This window comes from Apis florea, unplaced genomic scaffold (genome assembly GCF_048593485.1).
Source record: "Apis florea isolate Af1SG1 unplaced genomic scaffold, ASM4859348v1 contig_2492_pilon, whole genome shotgun sequence".
Taxonomy (NCBI): domain Eukaryota; kingdom Metazoa; phylum Arthropoda; class Insecta; order Hymenoptera; family Apidae; genus Apis; species Apis florea.
The window spans coordinates 4,953,888-4,976,462 of NW_028256593.1; the positions used below are offsets into that span (position 1 = coordinate 4,953,888).

The 22,575-nt window shown below is 36.9% G+C and overlaps 2 long non-coding RNA genes across 2 annotated transcripts; one reads left to right on the top strand and one right to left on the bottom strand.

The window, feature by feature from the left end:
• The first annotated feature begins 12,904 nt into the window (after positions 1-12,904).
• LOC147657950 (uncharacterized) lies at positions 12,905-15,235 on the top strand. Its single transcript, XR_015291617.1, has 2 exons — positions 12,905-13,032; positions 14,586-15,235. It is a non-coding gene; the product is annotated as an uncharacterized LOC147657950 (long non-coding RNA).
• On the bottom strand, positions 14,098-20,637 carry LOC147657951 (uncharacterized). The gene is made up of 3 exons (XR_015291616.1): positions 20,240-20,637; positions 18,048-18,949; positions 14,098-15,070 (listed from the first exon to the last, which is right to left on the bottom strand). It is a non-coding gene; the product is annotated as an uncharacterized LOC147657951 (long non-coding RNA).
• Between the last annotated feature and the right edge of the window lie 1,938 nt (positions 20,638-22,575).

Sequence of the window (22,575 nt, forward strand, 5' to 3'; positions counted from 1 at the left end):
AGTACAACTTTTTTTTCAAAAATAACAATTTCTACTTTCAAGATTTTTCGACGGTAATACAAGGGAATCAACACGAGGGTGAAACTTCCCTGTTTATATCCACTTCGTTCTCCTATATTTTTTTTTTTTCGAAAAAAATTTCGAGTGCAACTTTTTTTTCAAAAATAACAAACAATTTCTACTTTCAAGATATTTCGACGGTAATACAAGGGAGTCAACACGAGGGTGAAACTTCCCTGTTTATATCCACTTCATTCTCCTATATTTTTTTTTTTCGAAAAAAATTTCGAGTACAACTTTTTTTTCAAAAATAACAAACAATTTCTACTTTCAAGATATTTCGACGGTAATACAAGGGAATTTAAACTTCCTCATTTTTACGCCACAATTTGTTTCTCTCCGCACAATGTGCTCGAGAGAATGAACGAAAGAAAAGAGAAAGACAGGGAGGGAGAGGGAGGGAAAAAAGAAACTCAAGAAAAAAAAAACAACTGGTTATTATATGGAAGTGGTGCAGAAAGAGGAAGCCTGCGTATAGAAACGTGGCGTGTTACCCACGGTTCAGGCCAGATCCCCGACCCGGCCCCTCAAATGCCAATAATTAATGCCGAAGGTAAGGAAGTCGAGGGGCCGCTTATTTCGCGGTTCCAGGTCGTTTCAGCCGCGCATTACGGAAATTAATGCGCCGCGATATGCCATTCTGATGCAATTGCGCGTGCACTTTTCGCCAGGGAATCGCTCCATCTTCTCTCTCTCTCTCTCTCTCTCTCTCTCTCTCTCTCTCTTTCTCACTATTTGGTCTTCCTCTTCTTCTACTTCTTCTTCTTCTAGAGTTGGTTTGCTTGGTCGAGCAACTACTATCGCGGGACAGTACATTGTTCTTTCGTCTCTTTCCTTCTCCTCCTCCTCCTCCTCTTTTCTTCCTGCTCGTTCACCCGGCTCTGAACGCTCGTTCTAAGTAGTTCGTATGCTTAGGATGTGAAAAAAGGTAGAAAAAGTATATTTTGCATATGTTGTTTCGATTTATTTTTTGACAGCGTGAGAATTTTTCTTTTTCTGCGTGAAAAAGTATTTATTTTTTTCTTTAGTTTTATAGTGGAAAGAGGTAGTAAGTGAAATTTTAAGGTTAAAGTTGTTGGATCATATATGTGTGTGTGTGTGAATCCTGTGAAAAGTTTACGTCTGTTCCGTTTTTGTCAGGTTATTCTACATTTAACAGCGAAAAAAGAAACTTTGTTCCATTTGGAGAAAAATTGTTAATTCAACGATAAATGTAAAATGAAGTTTTATAGTGGAAAAATAATAGATAGTAAAATTTTAAGGTTAAAGTTGTTGGATTACATATACGAATTCTGCGACAAGTTTATTTGCAAATTCCTTTATTTTTGTCAGGTTATTTTGCGTTTAGCATTAAAAAAGAATAAGGAAACTTTGTTCCATTTGAATTAATTGTAAAAAGTATTTATATGTAGCTTTAGTCATTTTTGTAGTGACAAGTCGTGAAAAAAAAAAAAACATCTAATAAATATGATGAAAAGCAATATCTGATAAATGATACGAAAATTGTTCTATCACATTTTATCACATTTCTATAGTGAAAAAGTAATATCAAAATTATCCTTACTTAAATCGTATCGACGATTTTATATCTACAATGAATTCAATATTCAAATTCTTTTTACCGCACATTTGTATCGATTTTGTGAACTCTATAGGTATTAGATACTCAACATCTGCGAATCTGTCATAGATATTTGCCTTAAACAAATATTTGAAATAAAAAAATTATATATAATTTATTTAAAAATAGCCAAAGTGGCCTTAAAATTAAATCAGCTACATCCTCTGTAACGTTACAAATAATAATATTACGAACGAAATAACGAAAGATGAAATTTATCGATCGTACAATTTTCTTTCTTTCTTTCTTTCTTTCTTTCTTTCTTTTTTCCCCCTCAAACATTCGTCAAATAACGCATCGAATATACCATTTTTATATTTTTCTACGTGGGTGTAGGTAACAAGAGTGATTTAACACACTCGTTACGAGAATAAGTATGGTATGTCGCTTCCTTCTTTAGAAGACGTTATACACCGAGGTTTCTGCTCTTGGTATGGAATGCTCGGAGGAATGTAACTTCGTGTTTACGTCGTTTCAGACGAAGAGGGGAAGGGGAAGGAATACGGTTAATGATAAAACGCGGAGAACGATGAGGTTGGAGCGAATGGAGAAAATGGTTCGGAAGTTATAGGGATGTTGTTGGCTACTTTGCAGTTTCTTGTAGGATATCGTATATATCCTCCTTTTGCCACGAGCAATTGTATGTATCTTCTTCACCAGCGCAATTCGAGAAGTGAAATTTGAAAATCAAATACGATATGAGAAAATTTAAATCTCAAATTATTATTATTATTATTATTATTATTAAGACATGTTAAGATTACTATTTATTTTATTCGCTCTTAATTGAATCGCTAGAAGAAGTGAAATCGAATAAATATCAAATACGATAAATCTCAAATTATTATTATTATTATTATTATTATTATTAGAGAGAATTAAAGTTAGATTTTGCTGTATTCACCCTTAATTGAATTATTAATATTGTCAAAAATTTTAGTTTAATGATCAATCATCAGAAGTGAAACTTGAAAATAAATATCAATTACGATACGAGAAAATTTAAATCTCGAATTATTGTCATTATTAAAGAGAAAGTTAAACTTACTTTTTAATCGAATATATCATATACACATTGTCAACAATTTCAATCGCTAAATTATATTCGAACAGAATAAGATAAAAGAGAAATCACTCTCTTGAAACGCGTCTCATTTTCTTAAATTAGTCACCGAGCAATTGTACCTCGCGCGTTGAATACGTAGCAAAACTTCTGCCCAACTTTTTCGATTCGACGGGCAAATGAATATACTTCTTCCACGACCGTAGATAAATACGTGGACGCCTATTAACTCGACGAAGAACGATAAAAAAAGAAAGAAAGAAAGAGAGCGAGAGAGAGAGAGAGAAAGGAGGTAAAAAAGCGCGTAATACAAACCTTTTTTTTTTTTTTGCATCGTGCTACAAATTTACCGACGGATCGGCAATTAGCGCTGCGATACCGACGCGCGATTACACGTGGCGGTCAATTATTGTGGACGCGCGTTAATATCTCGGTGCGCGCGCCTCGTGTATTTTCGCGTGAAACGGCCAGGTTATTAAGTGAAAGTCAAAACATCGCCCCCAGGAAACAAAGTTACAATGGTTATTGATAAATGGAGGCGCGGGGAATGCGCTTTGTACAAATAGAGCGTACCTGTAATTAAGGAAAGGAACGTGGTTTGGAAGGAGGGAGGGAGGGAAAGGGGGAAGGATTGATCGATGCCTGAAGAGGTCTCCTCGAGAGATGTCGCAAAACAGGATTGTACACGCGCGTACAATATAACCTTTTCAGATATGCTTTTCTTTTTTTTTTTTTTTTTTTAAATTAAAATTGTTGTCGAAGAATTTTTTTTTTTAAAGACGAAAAGGATATCGAGTATATTTTATTATTATTAATATTCGAATTTCCATATTGTTAGAGTTGGAATTGACAATTGGAAGAAAAGAAGGTAATTGGTTCTCGACATCTGTTTTTACATTTAATTCTGTAATAAATAGTTATTTCTCGCTACTCAAACCGTTTCCTTTAACCAAGTATTTTTTTTTTTACATTTCATTAGCCACGTATCAAATCCACCATTCTTACTCCATACTTGGCCACTCATATTTAATTTTAACACACGTTTATTCTTTCTTTGATGGTTTTTGTCAGTCGAGCGAACAGTAAGTTTTGTAAGTGAAAAGAATAATAAGTAATCAAGTGTCAAGTTTTATACATTTGATGTATGTAAGAAAAAAGTATTTGTATATTTTTGTAGCAAGTTTTATAACGGAAAGAACAATAGATGATAAAGGTTAAGATTAAAGTTACGTGATATATGAACTCTATGAAAAATATTTCCATATTATCCTCACATCCTCTTGTCATATTTTAACAATAAAAAAAAAAAGAAAGAAAGAAACTTTTGTAAAAATTATTTCCATACTTTCCCAATAAGTTTCGTAGCGACCAAATAAGGATACTAGCCAAAAACGTTTAACGTTTCAATGTTCACGCGTCCTCTAGTACCGATGTGAAAAAAAAAAAAAAAAGAATAACCTCCTCCATCAAGATAAACGCGTCGATCGCTCGAAAAAGAAAGAAAGAAGCCAAACGATTTAACTTTTCACCCATGTGAATCTCCTCCACCGTACGATTCCGTGTCAACGATCCCGTCCCGTAACAAACCGTCTCCGTCTCGAATCGAGACCATCGAACCCTCGGCCGAGCTCTCGTCTCGCGGAGAGACAAACGGAGGGGTAAAAAAAAAAAAAAAAAAAGAAGAAGAAGAAGAAAAGTAGCACAAAGAGGAGCGAAAAGTTTTCCATGAAAGCGACGTGGAGAGATCGGTGGCTGGGCTCGGTTGGGGAGGGCATTCACGCCGATTATCTGTATAATGGGTGGCGGAGAATTTCGGTGGTCCTCCGTGGAGGCGATGTTGGCGCAACAAGCTTTCCTTTCCACCACCGGGTGGCGAATGATTCACGGTCGAGGCGTCGACAAAAGCGCCAACTCGGCGGTTCGCAGAGAAAAACGAGCCACGGGCAATTTATTTTAAATATAACCGCCCGATTCGCCGGCTACGATTTGTTCTGGGCATTAAAGAGGGCCCCCTCCCCTCGCGCGACCCCCCCTATCCGCACAATGTTACCCCTCCTCCCCTCCGTATATAACACGTCTGTAATTCGAATATAATGGACTCTCTCCCCCTCCCCCTCCCTCTCGATCGTTCCCGATTTCCTTCGTACCCCGTTTTCTCCCCCTCGGCGGTGGTTCTCGTTCGTTGCACGCGTGTGCTCGATACGCGTGACCCTGTTCCGGGATTCGGGGACTCCCCAACGCCGAAAAGTTCGTCTCGAGAAGTTCTTTTATAACAACGGGAAGAATCGAGAGAGATTCGCCGATCGACGATCGAGAATAAGAAGAATCTCGAAATTGGCTCTCGAACATCGTTTCTTTTCCTTTTTTTTTAGGGGAGGAAATTTTGATGAATACGATCTCGATCTCGGCGAGGGAGGGAGGGAGGGAATCGGAGCGAATTCCGCGGGAGGGAGGGAGGGAGGAGAGGATCTCGATAAGAGAGGATGTGCGGTTGCTCCACGATATTATCCTCAAACGAGCCTATAATTTGAGAATAATGGAGCTGGATTACCCGTGTCCTTTCCACACACCCGCCGTTTTTCATCAACCCCTCCCCCCGTTTATTGAAAATCAGAAATTCCGGATTCGATTGTCGAAGGAAATTATCTTACAAAGCAAAGCAGATAAGAAACGAAGCAATGTTTCGACTCGAGGGGTTGGAGGGGAGATTGAGGCGAAGGTGGAAGCGGATTCCGTTTTCGAGAGGCGACGTTTACGACGTTTACGAGACGATGGAACAAGCGTTTCGATAAACGTTTTTCTACTAGTCGATGCAAAAGGGGGAGAGAAACGGGCGAGGATTTACGAGGAACGTGTTCGATAATTATTTAGGGAATATTTTAATTTTCGATCTTTAAATTTATTCTATTCTTTCGTAAGATTTATAAAAATTATTATAATACATTTTGAAATTCTTAATTGCAAAAATATTGGAATTTTACCACGTTCGAGTTGGGGAAATTAAGATGACCAGGATGAAATTTATAATCTGTTAACTTTGGATTGTGTATTTTTAATTGGTGATCGATTATATAATGGCGTTTCCACGAACGAAATTATTGCATTTCATTAATCGATACTGTTAAGGAATTTATTTTATCCAAGATTATATAAAGAGGATGGGCTGTGTTTATCCTCTTATTAGCTTATTTGTATCACTGTATGCGCGACAGTGGAGCGCGATTTCTTGCCAATTTCTTGCCCGAAAACCCGTCAACCCGTGAAAAAGTGACGCCATTTTAGGACAATATATTTCAAACTGCGAGGATCCGCCGGACCGTGAACAATCTCCCCGATATTTTGAGTGATCCAATTTGCCGCTTGCTGCCAACCATAAAGAGCGATCGTACGAATGCGTGTCAAGTTTAAAAGACACGCGAAGGGAATTCCTTTCGTTTCGTCCAAACCGACCATCGAAAATCGAAATCGTTTCCTCTTTTTCTTTTTTCAATTGAATTTTATCACATTACAAAAGCAGATATATATAAATATATATATATATATAATTTTTTTCTATTTGAAACAATTTTTTAATTGAAAAAGAAAAATCAAACGTGACATGAGTCGATTGTCCCTGAACAAGTTAAGTCTTTATATATATAATTCTGTGTTTTACTTTCTATATACGCAAGTTCAGGGATGATTGACTCGTGTATCGTTTGATTTTTCTTTTTCTTTTTTAAATTAAAAAGTTATTTTAAGCGGAAAAAAATTATAATCTGTCGAGATTCTCTAAGCCCATTAATCAATCAAATTAATCGATCGTCATCATTTATCATATAAATCTAATTCCAACTGTTTCGAACTAACCAAATTTCGACATCAATTATTTCTTTTACCATCAAACAACCCGCAACGATTGTTACCTGTCGACCAATCACGATTTCATTGAAAGACTAATTTAACCTAACCTATAAAACCGAAGGAACGAAAACAAAAATTCCATCCCCGCGTGCCGATACCAAAGATAAGACACTCTGATTCATCACGAAACGTTAACGTAAACAACCTAATAAAGATTCGTCCCACAATCCGTCCAACCTAACGCAAAACGGAAGAAACGGGAGAAAGAAGAAGAAAAAAGGAAACGAGGAGGAAGAGGAAAAAGGAGAAAAGAAACTTACCTACCTACCTACCTACCTACCTACCAACCTACCTACCTACCTACCTACCTACCTGTGCCCGAGACCCGAGTCCAACCAACGAACCAACTCGAGTGAAACGGAATCAGCGGTGGCTCCAAGCCCTCTGGCTTTATTATTTCGGGGCCATTGTTATTAATTCACCGTGTGGCGTGGCTGTGCGCTAAGAGCGTAAGCTTGTCACGGCCCTTCCACCACCACCGCCGCCGCGCCACACCACCCCTCTCCCCTCCCCGCCTGCGCCGAACCGCGGCCACGTTGTTCTTTGCTGAATTCATTAAATCATCGGCATTCCACGCGCGGCACGTGGCCCCGGCCCCCCTTTTACAAGCTCTTTCGCTAAATTAGGATCCGGCTTGCTCCTTTCCTTCCCTCTCCCCTCGCTCAACCTAGTGAACTACAATGGGCCGGGACAATTGGCTTTCGATGTTTGCCGATGATTCTCGAATTCGAACCCTCACCCCCCCCCCCTCCCTGGAGTTTTTTTTTTTTTCTCTCTCCAATTTGCCAATTTTCCACTTGCCAATTATAATAATTATACTCGATCAGTTGGAACGGTGTGGATCCGATAGAAAATTTCTGGAGAAAAGCAGCAAGGAGGCGCGACGCTTTTTTATTCAGTTTTCAAATTTTTGAAACGTGAACAACTTTTACGAAAGGAGAACGTTATCAACCATATATTCAACATTATAAATATTTGTTCGAAGGAATAGGTGATGATTGTAACTCGGACACAAATTGTAACGTTATTACAATTTTCTCGTAAACGACTCTTTTTTTTTCTTCTTCTCTCGTATTTTGAGTGAAATTTTCACTTTTTCTTTTTTTTTCTGGAAAAGTAGTCAGAGGTCAGAGGTTGGACGGGAGGTTTGTATTTGTATGCGTGTTATTTGTGAAGGATGAAAAAATAGTATCGATTCGATTTTGGAATGAAATTTTTATGATTCTTATGATTCTTCGCGGAAAACATTCACCGATAAATTTTAAATAACTGCGTTTGAAATTTTATATGAATTGGGTTCGATCGGACGGGTTTTCAAGTAGTATCGGTCTTGGAATAATCAGCCGTGTATGTAAAATTTTTCACCGCGCGCATTCACTGCGAAGGACTCGATCGACGAGTTCTCTATTTTTTCCTTTTTAAATTTCTAAAATCGAGCAATAATCGTATCGAATTATTTTTTTCAAAACAATTTTCAAAAAGTCGAAACGATTGAACTTGGTCGAGATGTTTTTGATTATCATTTGGTCAACAACAATTGCAATAACATGGGAACTAGAAATTTGCATATTCACGAGATTGTACTGTCTTTTCCTTTCTTTTTTTTACAAGCAGTCGAATTAGATATGAATCTGACTGACACGCAGCAGGAACGGCGACGATGAACCAGCCAGCATGCCACGGTATATTTGCTCTGGTTTTGCTTATTAACCGTGTCTTGTATATACTTAAATGTGGGAACACAACACGCGTGATACCTACGATATTCAACAATTAAACTATTAAGTATTTGTAAAATGTGAGATTTTCAACCCCGTCTTTATCTTTGCCGTTTGTGTTCTATCCGTTGAGGCAGCATTCCTTTTGAGGAGGACTTTGTTGGTGAGGTATACACACAATGTTAAGAAGATGGATAAGGGAGTGAGATTGAAATTTAATTTACGAAGAATTTTTAAATAAATAGTTCTCAAGTAGGTTCTGATAATAAAATTCACAAACTGTATTGTGGATGTATTTAAATTCCTTTGGAAAGCTATGCATATTCAGTATTAATATGTCTTCTTTCAAGCAATTTTATAAATTATTAAACTTGGATTTGCCATATTCTGAATATCTTCAAAGTACCATTATCAATGTTTTATTCACTCTTTTTGGAATGAATATTATTGTATATATTTCATTATTGTGAATATTTTTTGAAGTAGATACGTTTCTTAGATGCCACTATCTATTCAAAACAATTTTGGAGGTGGTTGCAATTGTCAATGTTTCTGTATTACTTTTATTAAAGACACCAATATCTATCTGTTCTTCAAAACAATTTTGGAAGTGGTTGCAATTGTCAATGTTTCTATATTACTTTTATTAAAGACACCAATATTAATTTGTTCTTCAAAACAATTTTGAAGATGATTACATATTATTTTTATTAAAGGCACCAATATCTATTTGTTCTTCAAAACAATTTTGGAGATGGTTACAATTGTCAATGTTTCTGTATTACTTTTATTAAAGACACCAATATCTATCTGTTCTTCAAAACAATTTTGGAAGTGGTTGCAATTGTCAATGTTTCTATATTACTTTTATTAAAGATACCAATATCTATTTGTTCTTCAAAACAATTTTGGAGATGATTACATATTATTTTTATTAAAGGCACCAATATCTATTTGTTCTTCAAAACAATTTTGGAAGTGGTTGCAATTGTCAATGTTTCTATATTACTTTTATTAAAGATACCAATATCTATTTGTTCTTCAAAACAATTTTGGAGATGGTTGCAATTGTCAATGTTTCTATATTACTTTTATTAAAGATACCAATATCTATTTGTTCTTCAAAACAATTTTGGAGATGGTTGCAATTGTCAATGTTTCTATATTACTTTTATTAAAGATACCAATATCTATTTGTTCCTCAAAACAATTTTGGAGATGGTTGCAATTGTCAATGTTTTTATATTATTTTTCTTAAAGGCACTAATATTTATTTGTTCTTCAAAACAATTTTAGAGATGATTACATATTATTTTTATTAAAGGCACCAATATCTATTTGTTCTTCAAAACAATTTTGAAGGTGGTTGCAATTGTCAATGTTTTTATATTATTTTTCTTAAAGGCACTAATATTTATTTGTTCTTCAAAACAATTTTGGAGATGATTACATATTATTTTTATTAAAGGCACCAATATCTATTTGTTCTTCAAAACAATTTTGGAAGTGGTTGCAATTGTCAATGTTTCTATATTACTTTTCTTAAAGACACCAATATCTATTTGTTCTTCAAAACAATTTTGGAGATGATTACATATTACTTTTATTAAAGGCACCAATATCTATTTGTTCTTCAAAACAATTTTGGAGATGGTTGCAATTGTCAATGTTTCTATATTACTTTTATTAAAGACACCAATATCTATTTGTTCTTCAAAACAATTTTGAAGGTGGTTGCAATTGTCAATGTTTTTATATTATTTTTATTAAAGGCAGCAATATCTATTTCTTCAGAATAATTTTAGAGATGATTACATATTACTTTTATTAAAGGCACCAATGTCTATTTATTCTTCAAATTTTAGAGATGGTTGTCAATGTTTCCATGTTACTTTTGAAAGCAATGGAAATTGGAAATAGAAATTTAAATGCAGTTTCTTACCAAAATTTCGAAAGAAATTTTCATTTGAGAAGCGTTCCACGAAACTGAGTATCACTGCATATCGATATTCGACAACAAACTACAACGACTTTTATCAAATCAGTTCCATCATCCATCGAACAATGTCCCCAATAAATGCGCATACCCACGTCACAAGAATCGTGTTCCTCCAGAAAAGAGAGTAAATAAGCGACAATTTCTTGTACTCCTTCGAACAATATTCCTAGTATCACTGTTATCACAAGTATCCTATTTCTCTAGAAAAATGATAATGATAATTCAACAACAAGACACAACGACTTTTTGTCAAATTTTCTATACTCTTTTCATCGATAAAAACAATGTTCCCACATCTACGTTACAAGTATTCTATTTGTCCAGAAAAATAGAGCACATTCTTCACAAGATTTCGTCATCTTTATCCTCTTATATTCCTTCGATCGATCAAATTCCATCATCGATCGAACAATGTCTCCAATAAATGCACATATCTGCTTTACAATAAATGATATTCAACAACGAAATACAACGACTTTTCATCATTTTTATCGTCAAATCTTCTATATTCCTTTCATGGATCAAAATCTATCTAGATCAATTCCTCAATAAATGCACATATCTGCTTTATAAATGATATTCAACGACGAAATACAACGATTTTTCATCAAATCTCTTATATTTTTTTCATCGACGAAAAGTATCCAGGCAATTGCATTTCCAGCATTTCGCTGATCAAAACTGTTATAAGCAATTAAATTCCTTTAGAAAAAAGAATAAATAAAATATCCATAGCGACGTTCAACAACGAAATACAACGATTTTTATCGTCAAATCTTCTATACCTTAAGCAATTCTCCAATAAATGCTTCACAACAATCGTATTCCTCCAGAAAAGAGCAATAAAATAATCTCTTGTACTCGTTCGAACGATGTTCCCAGCCTTCTCCCAAAGAAAATACGCTAAACGAGATATATTCACAGCCTAGACTTCGTTATTACTTATTACACCCCTTATGATCCTTCGATCGTTGAAAAAGCAAAATTATTTCAAGCGATATCCTTTGTACGACAATATCGATCGAGCAGCATCGTTCCCAACCGAAGATACTCGTACGTACGAGTATCTCCTATCTCCTCTCCACCGAAAGGGAACGAGAGAAGCAAGAAGAGAGAGACAGAGAGAGAGAGAAGACGAGAGAAGTCGAAGGGGTGGCTCGACAAAATGGCCTCGAACGGGCTCCTAATGGCCGGCACGGGCCGTTTGCGCGGCCATGTTACATAACTCCACCACGGAGAGCGTAAATACGCTCGGTTAAGGAGCGTTACGAGGCGTGCTAGCTCGCTTCGTGGTGCATTACGCTACGAGCACCGCGTACGCTTTTACGAGCGCCGCTAATGCGCCCTCTACCTTCCCCTGTCCACCCTCCCCAACGACCTTCTTCCTCTTCCCTCCATCCAGAGATGCTCTCTGCTCTCCCTTTCCTTCATCCGCCTCTTCCTCCAACGGATCGGAAGAGAACAATGGACGGCGACGACCAACCCGGGGGTTGCGTCCTACTCTTATTATTCGCTACCTCGATTATCGCGTCTTATCCCCCAAGATTTCGATCGAGATCTTCCAAAGTGAAGTGAAACGACCAGGGGAAAAGAAGCGGGTCTAATAATCTGTAAAGAGTGAAAACAAAACCTTTTCCTTTGTTTGTTTTGGCAAAAATTTGTTTCTCGCGAAAAAAATTTATGTGCGTGAAAAGTGCGAGGTTATTTGTTATTGAGGTTAGGTTAGGTGCAAGTAAGTAGAAAGAAATGATTCGACGTCGAAACACGATAAAGCGGTTACGTATATTATAATGTAAACTGGCTTTTAAGTTATTTCCAAGAGTAATTTCCAAAGTGCTACGTGTGTGCTACGTTTTTTATTCATGCATCATTACGGATGAACGTGCAACGAGCGAGACATTAAAACGGAAAGGGCAAAAAGATTAGATCCATAGACGTCGGCTGTGATACGAGGCCGTGAAGAAGTAAAGGAGAAAAAGAAAAAAATAATAAAAAAAAAATAAATAAAATTCTTCATCTCTCTTCTTTCGTCACGCTAGATCGATTCGAGCAACTCGTTTACGATTGAATTTAGATTTTAATGGATAGACGCGCGTTGCACGCGTGCCTTGCTGATTCATCGATAGCCGAAGGCTTACACTTCATTATCACACAATGCGGCTTTCTTTCGTCCCGATGCAAAGGATAAGATCTGCTCATAAACATACCGTTCGCAGAGAGAGAGAGAGAGAGAAAAAATTCCTCGCGTGAATTACGCCCGATTCAAGAAACCGTGATACGTTTGACACGTTTCGATTCTTCGAATCTTAAATCTGTTAATTAATAATAATAAAGTATCTAAGATAAGGAAGACGAGTTATAAACTCGTTGTTTAAATAGTGATTTATAACTTAGAAATTTCTTGTTCTGCCTTATCTTTGCATCAATTAATCGCGCCAAGTTAAAGGTTAGTTTTCATAATTTAGTAATTTATTTATCACTAGAATTTTCATATTTCGCGTACCTGAATGTAGAATGCACGTTACTTCGTGGGATATATCGTATAGTAATTTTTTCATCGAGAATCTAATTTTTCGGTGGTAATTTAGTAATTTATTTATCGCGAGAATTTCCTGTTTTTACTTCCTTTATCTTCTGCATTCGAAATTAATTAATGTGCCACGTTAAGGTTAGTTTTCATATTCCGTGTAATTGGTAAAGAATGCAAATATTCATGGAATATATTATACTTTATTTCTTAACATTCTTTAATGATAATCTAATTTATATTATCTTCGAAATTAATCGTACTACATTAAGGTTAGTTTTCAGATTTCTGGAATATATCATATTCTTACTTTTCAACATTCCCTATTAGTAATCTTTATTTATATTATCTTTGCATTCGAGATTAATCGTATTGCATCAAGGTTAGTTTTCATATTTCTGAAATACTTTTTATTTTCCAACGTTCTTTAATGGTAATTTAATTTATATTATCTTTGCATTCGAAATTAATCGTATTACATTAAGGTTAGTTTTTTCATATTTCATTTTTAACAACATTCTCTATTAGTAATCTAATTTGTCTTTGCATTCGAAATTAATCGTGTTACGTTAAGATTAGTTTTTAGATTTCTAAAATATATCATTATTTTTTAACATTCTCTATTTGTAATCTAATTTATATTACTTTTATTAAAAATTAATCGTATTAAGGTTAGTTTTCACACATTTCGTATAATTAGCAAAGAATGCAATATATTTTTATGAAATATAATTATCGTATCTAATTTTTTGACACTTACTTTTTTTATCGATCTAATTTTTTGCAAAATATTTCGATCGATTTTTAGAACCAATTGCATATTTATCTATAAAATTCGTCGAGTAACCGATCTCAACGATAATTAATTACGATCGTTAATTTAATTATCAGGTCGATGTAATCGTTGCAATATTCCTCTCACCTCTTGGACGATTAATCTTGACGACGCTAGTAATACTTAACCCCGGTTGCTCTTGTGTTAAAAAAAAAAGAGAGAGAAAGAAAAAAAAACATCCCCGTGATACGATCTTGCAAGCTTGATGAGCATGCAAAGCAAGGAGCATTGCTTGCAAATTCGTGTCTCATAATTTTCCTCGATCTCGCTTATATTGCACTGACTAATTCCTATTATAATTATATTACCATTTTATCATAATCGCTCCTCAAGATCGACTGAATCGATATATATATATATATTTCCTCGTCTTTTCTTTTTTTTTTTTTTCAGAAAATTAAAATAAAGGGTAAACAAGTTCGAATAAATTTTCTTCGACGAATTCGTGGAAGAAGAAGTCAACAACATAACAATGGTTGAAACGATCGTTCGTCATTCGCCTCGTAACGTGAAATTCAATTTTCGACCATTGTCCCTGCTCCTCGCCTGGAATTTATAGCCCGGGCGATCCTTTATTAATTCTGGAAAACCGGAACGCGGTTTTAATAATCCGCCGAGCGGAATGAAAATCCGCCGCGTCGGCGATTCTATCGCGCCGCTTTAAATTGACTTTATCGCTGAAACGCTGATTTTCACGGAAAATTCGACGCCTTCTCTCTGCTTTATTACATTTCGAAAAGAAAAATAAAAAAAAATATATATATATATATATATATATTTTACACATTTACTTTCCTCTTAGAAAAGAAACGATCATTTATTTACTATACGTATTATCCTCCCTTCCCTTTCCTTAAAGATGGAAGAAGAAAAACCGATTCGAATACACGCGTAAATCAAGTGGAAGGGGCGAGGGGGAATGCCGAGACCGAAAGCGAAAACAAACAGTAGCGAGGGCCACTAATCCTAATCCACGTCACAGCCAGAGAAAAGGAGCCATTATCGTGGCGACGAGAAGTTAGAAGGAGGAGGAGGAGGAGGAGGCGATTATCTCGGTCGATAAGTCGGCCTCCCGACAAAGGGATCCTTATCCTCTCTTTCCGCTGGAATAGAGGAGAGGGTTCGAAACGATTACACTCTACACGTGTTTCGTGGTTAATTCCACGGTAATATTAGATTCCACAAGGGGCAAGGGTGGGACTCCTCTCTCTCTCTCGTCGTGTCGAGGGATGAAAACCAGATGCTTCTTTATAGACTTCCTCCCCCTCCACTGTTCCACGTTCCACATCGTCGAGGCTGTATTAGCCCCTGGCAGCGATCTTCCCCGGATGATCTATCGCCCGGCTGAAAGTTAACGAGCCGATACATTACGTGGTATAATGGGGAAGGCACGCCGCGATTTTAATGTCCCCGTTATATCTCTTTCGTTCATTGGGGGGATAATTATTTTCTCACTTTCGAGAAGGAAGGGGCTTAATAAAAAAACAAAAAAAAAAAAAAAAAAAAAAAGGCAATGAATTTTTACTCACCTCTCTAATCCTTATTCTCGACTTATTTCTTCTTCTTCTTCTTCTTTATGTAGAATATGTGGAATAATTGTGTGTGTGTGCGTGCGTGTGTATACATGTTAGGGAGCTAAATTTGCTCTTTGATTGGACGAAGTTAAATAAAATACTTATTGGATAGCTTGGATGCGCGCGTCGTTTTTGCCGCGATATTTCTCCCCGTCAAATTAGAGGATACGAATGAACGAGAGTTATTCGGCTCGGCTTAGAGGATAGATATGATCGCTAATTCGATTTTTGATTGTATTCCATCGGTAACTAATAATTCTAGCTAGTTATTCTCCACTCCATTGGCATATATAGAAAATTCTAATCTCGTTTTCAAATCAAACACGGTTCAGTTAGTTAGATTAGTTAGATTCCTCGTTGTGGAAGGACAACAACAATAGGAGGAGGGAGGGGGAGGAGGAGAGAAAAAAGAGAGAGAGAGTTAGAGTGTAAGGAGAGGGGGAAGGAATGCAGGGGGGTGCAATTTGGCAAAGCACCGTGACGGAAAAATCGTATCAACGATCCGCGCGAGCAGAGGTGGTGCCCGAAGGCGTAATAACCGCTGCGAAAGCTGGGAATTTCGGCGGGTTTTGATTACTAGGCGGCGAGAGCCGGGCCGAGGCCCGGGCTCCTACAAATAAAAAGCCATCCCTGCCTGTCTAAATGCCGACACGCCGAAAATCATTTATTTATTTATTCGCCGCGCCACTCTTTCTTCCTTTTTTTCGTTCTTTTCTCCCTCCCTCTCTCTCTTCCTTCCTTTTTTTCAACCGTGGGACGCGTTCCTCGAAACAACAACCTCCTATCTTTCCCTCCTTTCCACTTTGTTTGCTTTCGCCCGCTTTTGCTGTCGACTGTCACGCCATCTTTCGAATTTAATAGATACCCGGCCGAAGTCACGAATCGAACGCCTCGAAACGCCATGGTGCGACACTAAAAGTAACCACGGAATAACGAGGAGTGTAGAGAGGTGTAGAGACGGATTTTCTTCGTATCTTCTAGTATCTTCTTTCACAGGCGTTTAAGCGTTTGTGCTCGACCTCGTTCGAAATAAAGCAGCGAATTCCTTTCGAGGAGAAGGTATGTTGTGGGTATGCACAATGTTAAGAAGATGGATAAGAGGATATCGAGGTAAGATTGAAATTAATCTATGAAGAATTTTAAATAATTCTCGCAAACTGTATTATCGTGAACGTATTTAAATTCTTTTGGAAAGCTATGCATCGATATCAAGTAGAATATCAGAAATGTAGTTTATTTGAATTTGCCATTGTGGATATCTTCAAAGAAGCTGTACCATTGTCTTATTCACTCTTTTTGGAATGAATATTATTGTATATATTTCATTATTGTGAGTATTTTTTAAAGTATATACGTTTCTTCGAATTGTGTATACTTCGTGTCACATCTATAATCGAATCGAAGAAAAAAATATCGATTTACAAGAATCCTAATACAATCTTAACACGTTTAATATTAATGTTGTTTCGTTTCGATGATTATCTTCTTTTTTTTTTAGATGAACTGTACATTTACACGTATATTCATAGTTAAAAGATGAACACCTTACGAGATTCAACAATATATCTAATAATTCATCCACTATAATCCTTGCTACTTCTATAAAATAACATCTACGGAATATTAGGCTGGACAAAGTATTCATGCTCTCTATTCCATTTCTCTTGCCATCATATGTATTTTGGTTATTGACTGAGGACAATGATAAAAAGTATGTCGAAAGGAATCGAAGGATTTGTTTATAGTTAATACTTTTAATTGTAACGCTATTGTCAATATTGTGAAATTATTCCACTTCACTGATATGCATCCATCATCGATCCAATAATAACAATGTTATAACGACAAAGAAGTGGAATAGAATGAGAATGCACAGTACTTATACATCATATTAATACTTTTTAATTAGGAGGATTGTCATAACATGTTATGAGAACACATCTAGCTACCTTTTGACAAATATACAATATTTACTCTCCAATATTAGATATTTGCCCTGAAAGGTTAAACATAGTGACAAAGAGCATTCTATTTATAGTTAATTAGAAAAATATCAATGTGAAATTACTCTATTTCACTATCCCTATCCAATAATAACAATGTTATGAGAACAATACTTACTCTCCAAGTTTTAGATATTGGCATTGAAAGGCTGACAAAGAGAATTCTGTTTATAGTTAACACTTTAGTTAGAAGGCTATTATCAATGTGACATTACTCTATTTCTGTCATCATTCCTATCCAATATTACACAACGTTGGCAGCAAGAAAAATGAAGAAAGAGAACACATCTTCAAGATGATAACGAATTCTATTTATAATTAATATTTTTAATTAAAATGCTACTGTCAATATGAAATTACTCCATTTCTTTCACTATCCAATAGTAATGTTATGTTACAGGAAGGAAATAGAATAAGATCAATCCAATCATCTTCGACAAACGTCAATATGAACCACAAGGAATACAACTTTGCCTGATTCCAAATCCGACCGACTGCTCCACCGTCTGCTCCTCCACTTCCCATATTTCCGGATAACGAGATCGAGAACTTCTCTCAACGCGTTAAAAGGCGCGTAAACGCAAAACCGAGACGAGCTACCGTTTTGGGAACAGGTTCCTTGGGTTGGACCGCGCATTTGCATGGCGTTCCATATTTCGAGCGTGCGCTCCTTTTTCTCGTCGCCGTAACCGCTTCACGAGTCATCATCGCGCTTCTTAAACCAAATATGAAATTTGCCATTACCTTCATTACGGATTACACCAATTCCTCGCCCAATTCGACGCCGCATCAGGTCTGATCCACCCACGATTCCTTCGAAACCTTTGCACCAAGATTTCGACGAGACCATTTCTTCGATTCATTAGCCACGGATTAGGAAGGGGAGGATTAATCCCTTGAAATCTGTATACAAGCCATCCTTCAAGGAAATGGAAAAAATCGAAATTATGATCTTCGATCGATTTTCTCGAGGGTTTTTTCTCGAAAAATTTGGATTTTTTTCTTCAAAAAATCAAAGAGAGAGAGAGAGAGAGAGAGAGAGAGAGAGAGAGAGAGAGAGAGAGAGAGAGAGAAATAAAGAAGAAAATCATGGCAAAAGGATAGGAGGAAGGATAGAGTAGATATGGAACAAAGTGGTTATCGAAGATCATCGTCGATGATCCCGAGGGAGAAGTGGTGGGGCGGCGAAAGGAGGCGATGTTCCCATGATGGTAGGTGTGCGGGTTCTGGTTCCCTCGCTCGAAGATGAAAAGATGAAAGGCGTCCGCTCTGCTTCTGCCTCCCCTAACCCACCCGGCTGGACCTAACCATCCTGTCTGGTCATCAACACCTGACCATCTCGCAACACCGTCTCCTCTTCGCCACGGATTCGCTTCGTCTATATCTCTCGTTCCAAATGTCTCGTCGCTTTTTTTCTTCTTCTTCTTCTTCTTCTTCTTCTTCTTTTTCGCGCCTCTCTTCGATCCTTATGATCCTTACGCGTGATTTTATTCCATGGCGTTTTGAATTTTGCGAAGAAATGAATTATTAATTTTTGATAATGATTTTATTGATCTATTCAGTGAATTGGTGAAGAATTTACTCGAGGATCTGACTTTGGCGTCACTTTTCTCGATCGATGATTAGGTACTCGTCGGTATTGGTTACTGAAAATTTTTGGAAAAATGAATCTTTGTATCAAATATCGTGAATTAAAGAAGGAATTGTAACGATAGAGAAGAGTAAATATTAATTAATAATCGAATAATAATTGTCTCAAGTATCGTGTTTTACAGGAATAGCCAATTCTTTCTCTCATTTTCTTCCTTATCTTTAATGTTGAATTTCGAAAATTTTTTAATAATAGCAGCTGGTCGATCATCGAGTGTCCTTTTAAAGTATTGCTGCTGTCGTTTCGATAAATCAATGACATTCGATAATGTCGATATTCAGTGACACAGGAATGATTTTTTTCTTCTTTTCTTAAATTTCCTTCATCTTATTTAATTTAAATATATTACAAAAAGTATTACAAAAGTATTACCCGTTGGAAGATTGTTAATAGACCGTGCATTTAAAACATTTCCAAATATGGAAATGAGATACGTGAAACGCGAGAGTGTAACGTATCCTACAAGTTGTAAGTACATTCAACTACTAATCGATTTAGTGGTAACAGTGAATTTTTAAGTGTAAGAAATTAGCGACTACAGAGCGGATATGCAAATATAACAAGTCGAATGTATGTAAAATGTATGCAAAATATATGTAAAATATATGCGAGATCTACTTAAAATATACAATAGTTGTATATTTGTATGTACATCATACAAGGCGATCCAGTTTTTTTCCAGATCGAAATTAGCATGTTTTATTTTTGTGCGTAAAAATATGAGAAAAATACGAGAAAAACAACGGAGGGAAACTTGGCAATCGAGTTTCCAACCAAGAATTTCAAAAATATTAAAAATTACTTTACACTGGCTATCTCTTCCGTTTTTTAAAAATTTTATATATATATTCATAAATTTATCTTCCAAACTTTGATTATACGTTGAAAGAGCAAGTAACCTCAACCTCCTCGTATTCGAACATTGTACACTTACGATTAATTTACCTTACCGAAAAAGAAACATCGCTTAATTACCAAAGTTCGCACGATTAACAAGGTGATCAATCTAACGCGAAACCACCTCTCTGACTGTTCTCCGCACAGTCGCCTCCCATTATCGAAAAAGGGAGCAAAGCTTAAGCTCCGTTCTTAAATAATTAAAAAAAAAAAAAAAAAAAAGAACACGATTTCGAAAGGCAACAAAATACGATCGTCGAGTGTACATTAATCATCGTAATCTTTCATCCCCACAATTTATCTTCGATTATACGTTTCGAATCACGAATTAATTGGAAAGAATAGAGAAAGGATCGAAATTAATTAAAAAAGCTTTAAGCAAACTTACAAGATATTATCCTTTTTTTCCCCATCACTTAGAATTTGAATTTTTCGTTTCTACCATTCACACGCAAAGTGGTATTTCATTCAGTACGAAATAATTATCTTCGTATCTCTTCTCCATCGAATTAACACGCATGCGCGTCCACGCATCAACAAATGGTGCACAGTTTCCTCTTTCGTTCTATCTACGCGTTACCACGCGTCAGATCGTCCAACAAGCCACGTTCGCATCGAAGAAAACCCATTTCCATCGACATCTAACTGCAACGAGACTGCTCGTAATCGTGTAAACGCGGCTTTATCTCCTTACAAAATTTCTCTCTCTCTCGCGAGGATAATACGTATTCACGGATGGAAACGAATTATATACACCATGCCGTTAAACTGTTTGCAAAAGAAGTGGGGAAGGGAGGGATTGGACGCGAAATTGAATCGATGTCGCAACACGGCCAAAGGAATTCGAAACGAGGCAGCGGGCGCTAAAGTAGGGGGCGCGATGGTCGAGACTCGAACTGCTTCGGGCGATGCGGCTTCCTCTTTCCCTCCTCCGCGGCCTCCGAAGGGAATTCGGAGGAGTGGGAGGGAGGGGGATAGCGAAGTATCTGCACGGATGTTCGTTCGGCTTTTTGGCGATTAAACGTGAAATCGGCCGCTGATCGAGGGATACATTCCTTTGCGCTACGATCGCTCAATGGGAAAAATCTTAATTTTATCGAATTAATATATTGTATATATATACATATATGAGTGAAGTGTATGATTCGATGGAAATTATTAGATTATGGATAAATCTTAACGAATCCAATGAATATATATATATAGGTGTATGATTCGATGGAAATTAGATATGGATGAATCGTCGATTCCTTCACGACGAATCCAATGAAGTGATTTCTCTTCTCTTTCAAAGAGGAATATTGGAAGATTGGAATTAATCGAGGTTAATTTTTCTTAAATAATCTTCGTTCCGTTATTCCACGGGGAGAAGAAGAAAAAGATGAAGAAAAGGAAACAGACGAGAAAAAGATGGATAATTATTTGTTTGCATAGGAAGAGAGAGGTAGGGAACAGCGCACAAATCACAAATTCAAAGAATTAATTAGCGGCGTTTCTCTGGAAATTCTATTGAGCGTACGAGATAAAAGGAGAACCTGTTTCGACACGCAACGGATACGCGCGGATCCATTCAATTCTCACGCGAACGACACGTTCTCGAGTTTCGAATCGCGCTTCCTCCTCCCCCTCTCGCTCCTCTTCCTTTAAACGTGTATCCTCCCTTTCGTCGATTCTTCTTAATTTTTTTTTTTCTGCTGTATAATACCTTCACTTTGAAAAGATATCGCCCCTCCCTCGAATGTTTACTCTACTTTTCGAAAATCATCGGGCACTTTTATGAACTTCCTCCGAGAGGAATCGAACAAAGCATCGGTGGTATACGTAGCTTTTCAAAAGGATAAGTATCTACTTGTAATCACGATCAGAGTTGAACATTAATCCAAGTTGAAAGAGTTAAAAATCTCGATTTTTAATTATTTATTAAAACGCTCGAATTTATTCGTATCTATTGTAATCGATCCGCTTCTCGGTTGTTTGGCGTTGCAATTATTTCCAATTATTTATTATCACACTGGCCAGTGACGAAATCCAACAATGAAATGGATATATATACTTTACGGCCGGGCCAAAACACTTTTGAAAAAAACGAAAAGGGAAACCAAATAATCCTTATACCAATAAATCGAAATTCATTTGGAAAGAATCTATTTGTCGAATCATCGTCGAGATTCGTATAATACTTCGGCTGTTGTTGTTCGACTGATCACATACTTTATGCCCGGAACAGATTCCAAAAACAGCGGTCCGAATTGTTGAATCGAAAAAGAAACGAAACGAAATAATCCTCATATACCAATAATCGAAATCCATCTGGAAAGAATCCGTTTGTCCCGAAGAATTCCTCGTCGAAGATAGAAGATTCGAAGGAAGGAACTGGATCTCATCGAGGCAGAAGCCCCCGAAGAGAGCCGGTCGGATGATTTATAGTCGCGGGCCTTTGTTGTTGCGGGTCGAAAAGAGGAGAGCGGCCTCGAAGAAAGGAGAGAGGTGATCAGCCGAAAAACAGGATCGACCTCTTCCAGACAGCGTGGCTCTTCTCCGCCACAGGTGTGCCTCGCCTCTTTCCTTCCTTCTTTCCTTCCTTTCTTCCTTCCTTCCTTCCTTCCTTTCTTTCCTTCCTTTCCTTCCTCGTCGCTCGCGCCGCCATTGCCGCCACCCACACACCACCAATTCTCTAAACTCCATTACTTTTTCGGCCGCGGCGAATTGCTGTCCCCCCCTCTC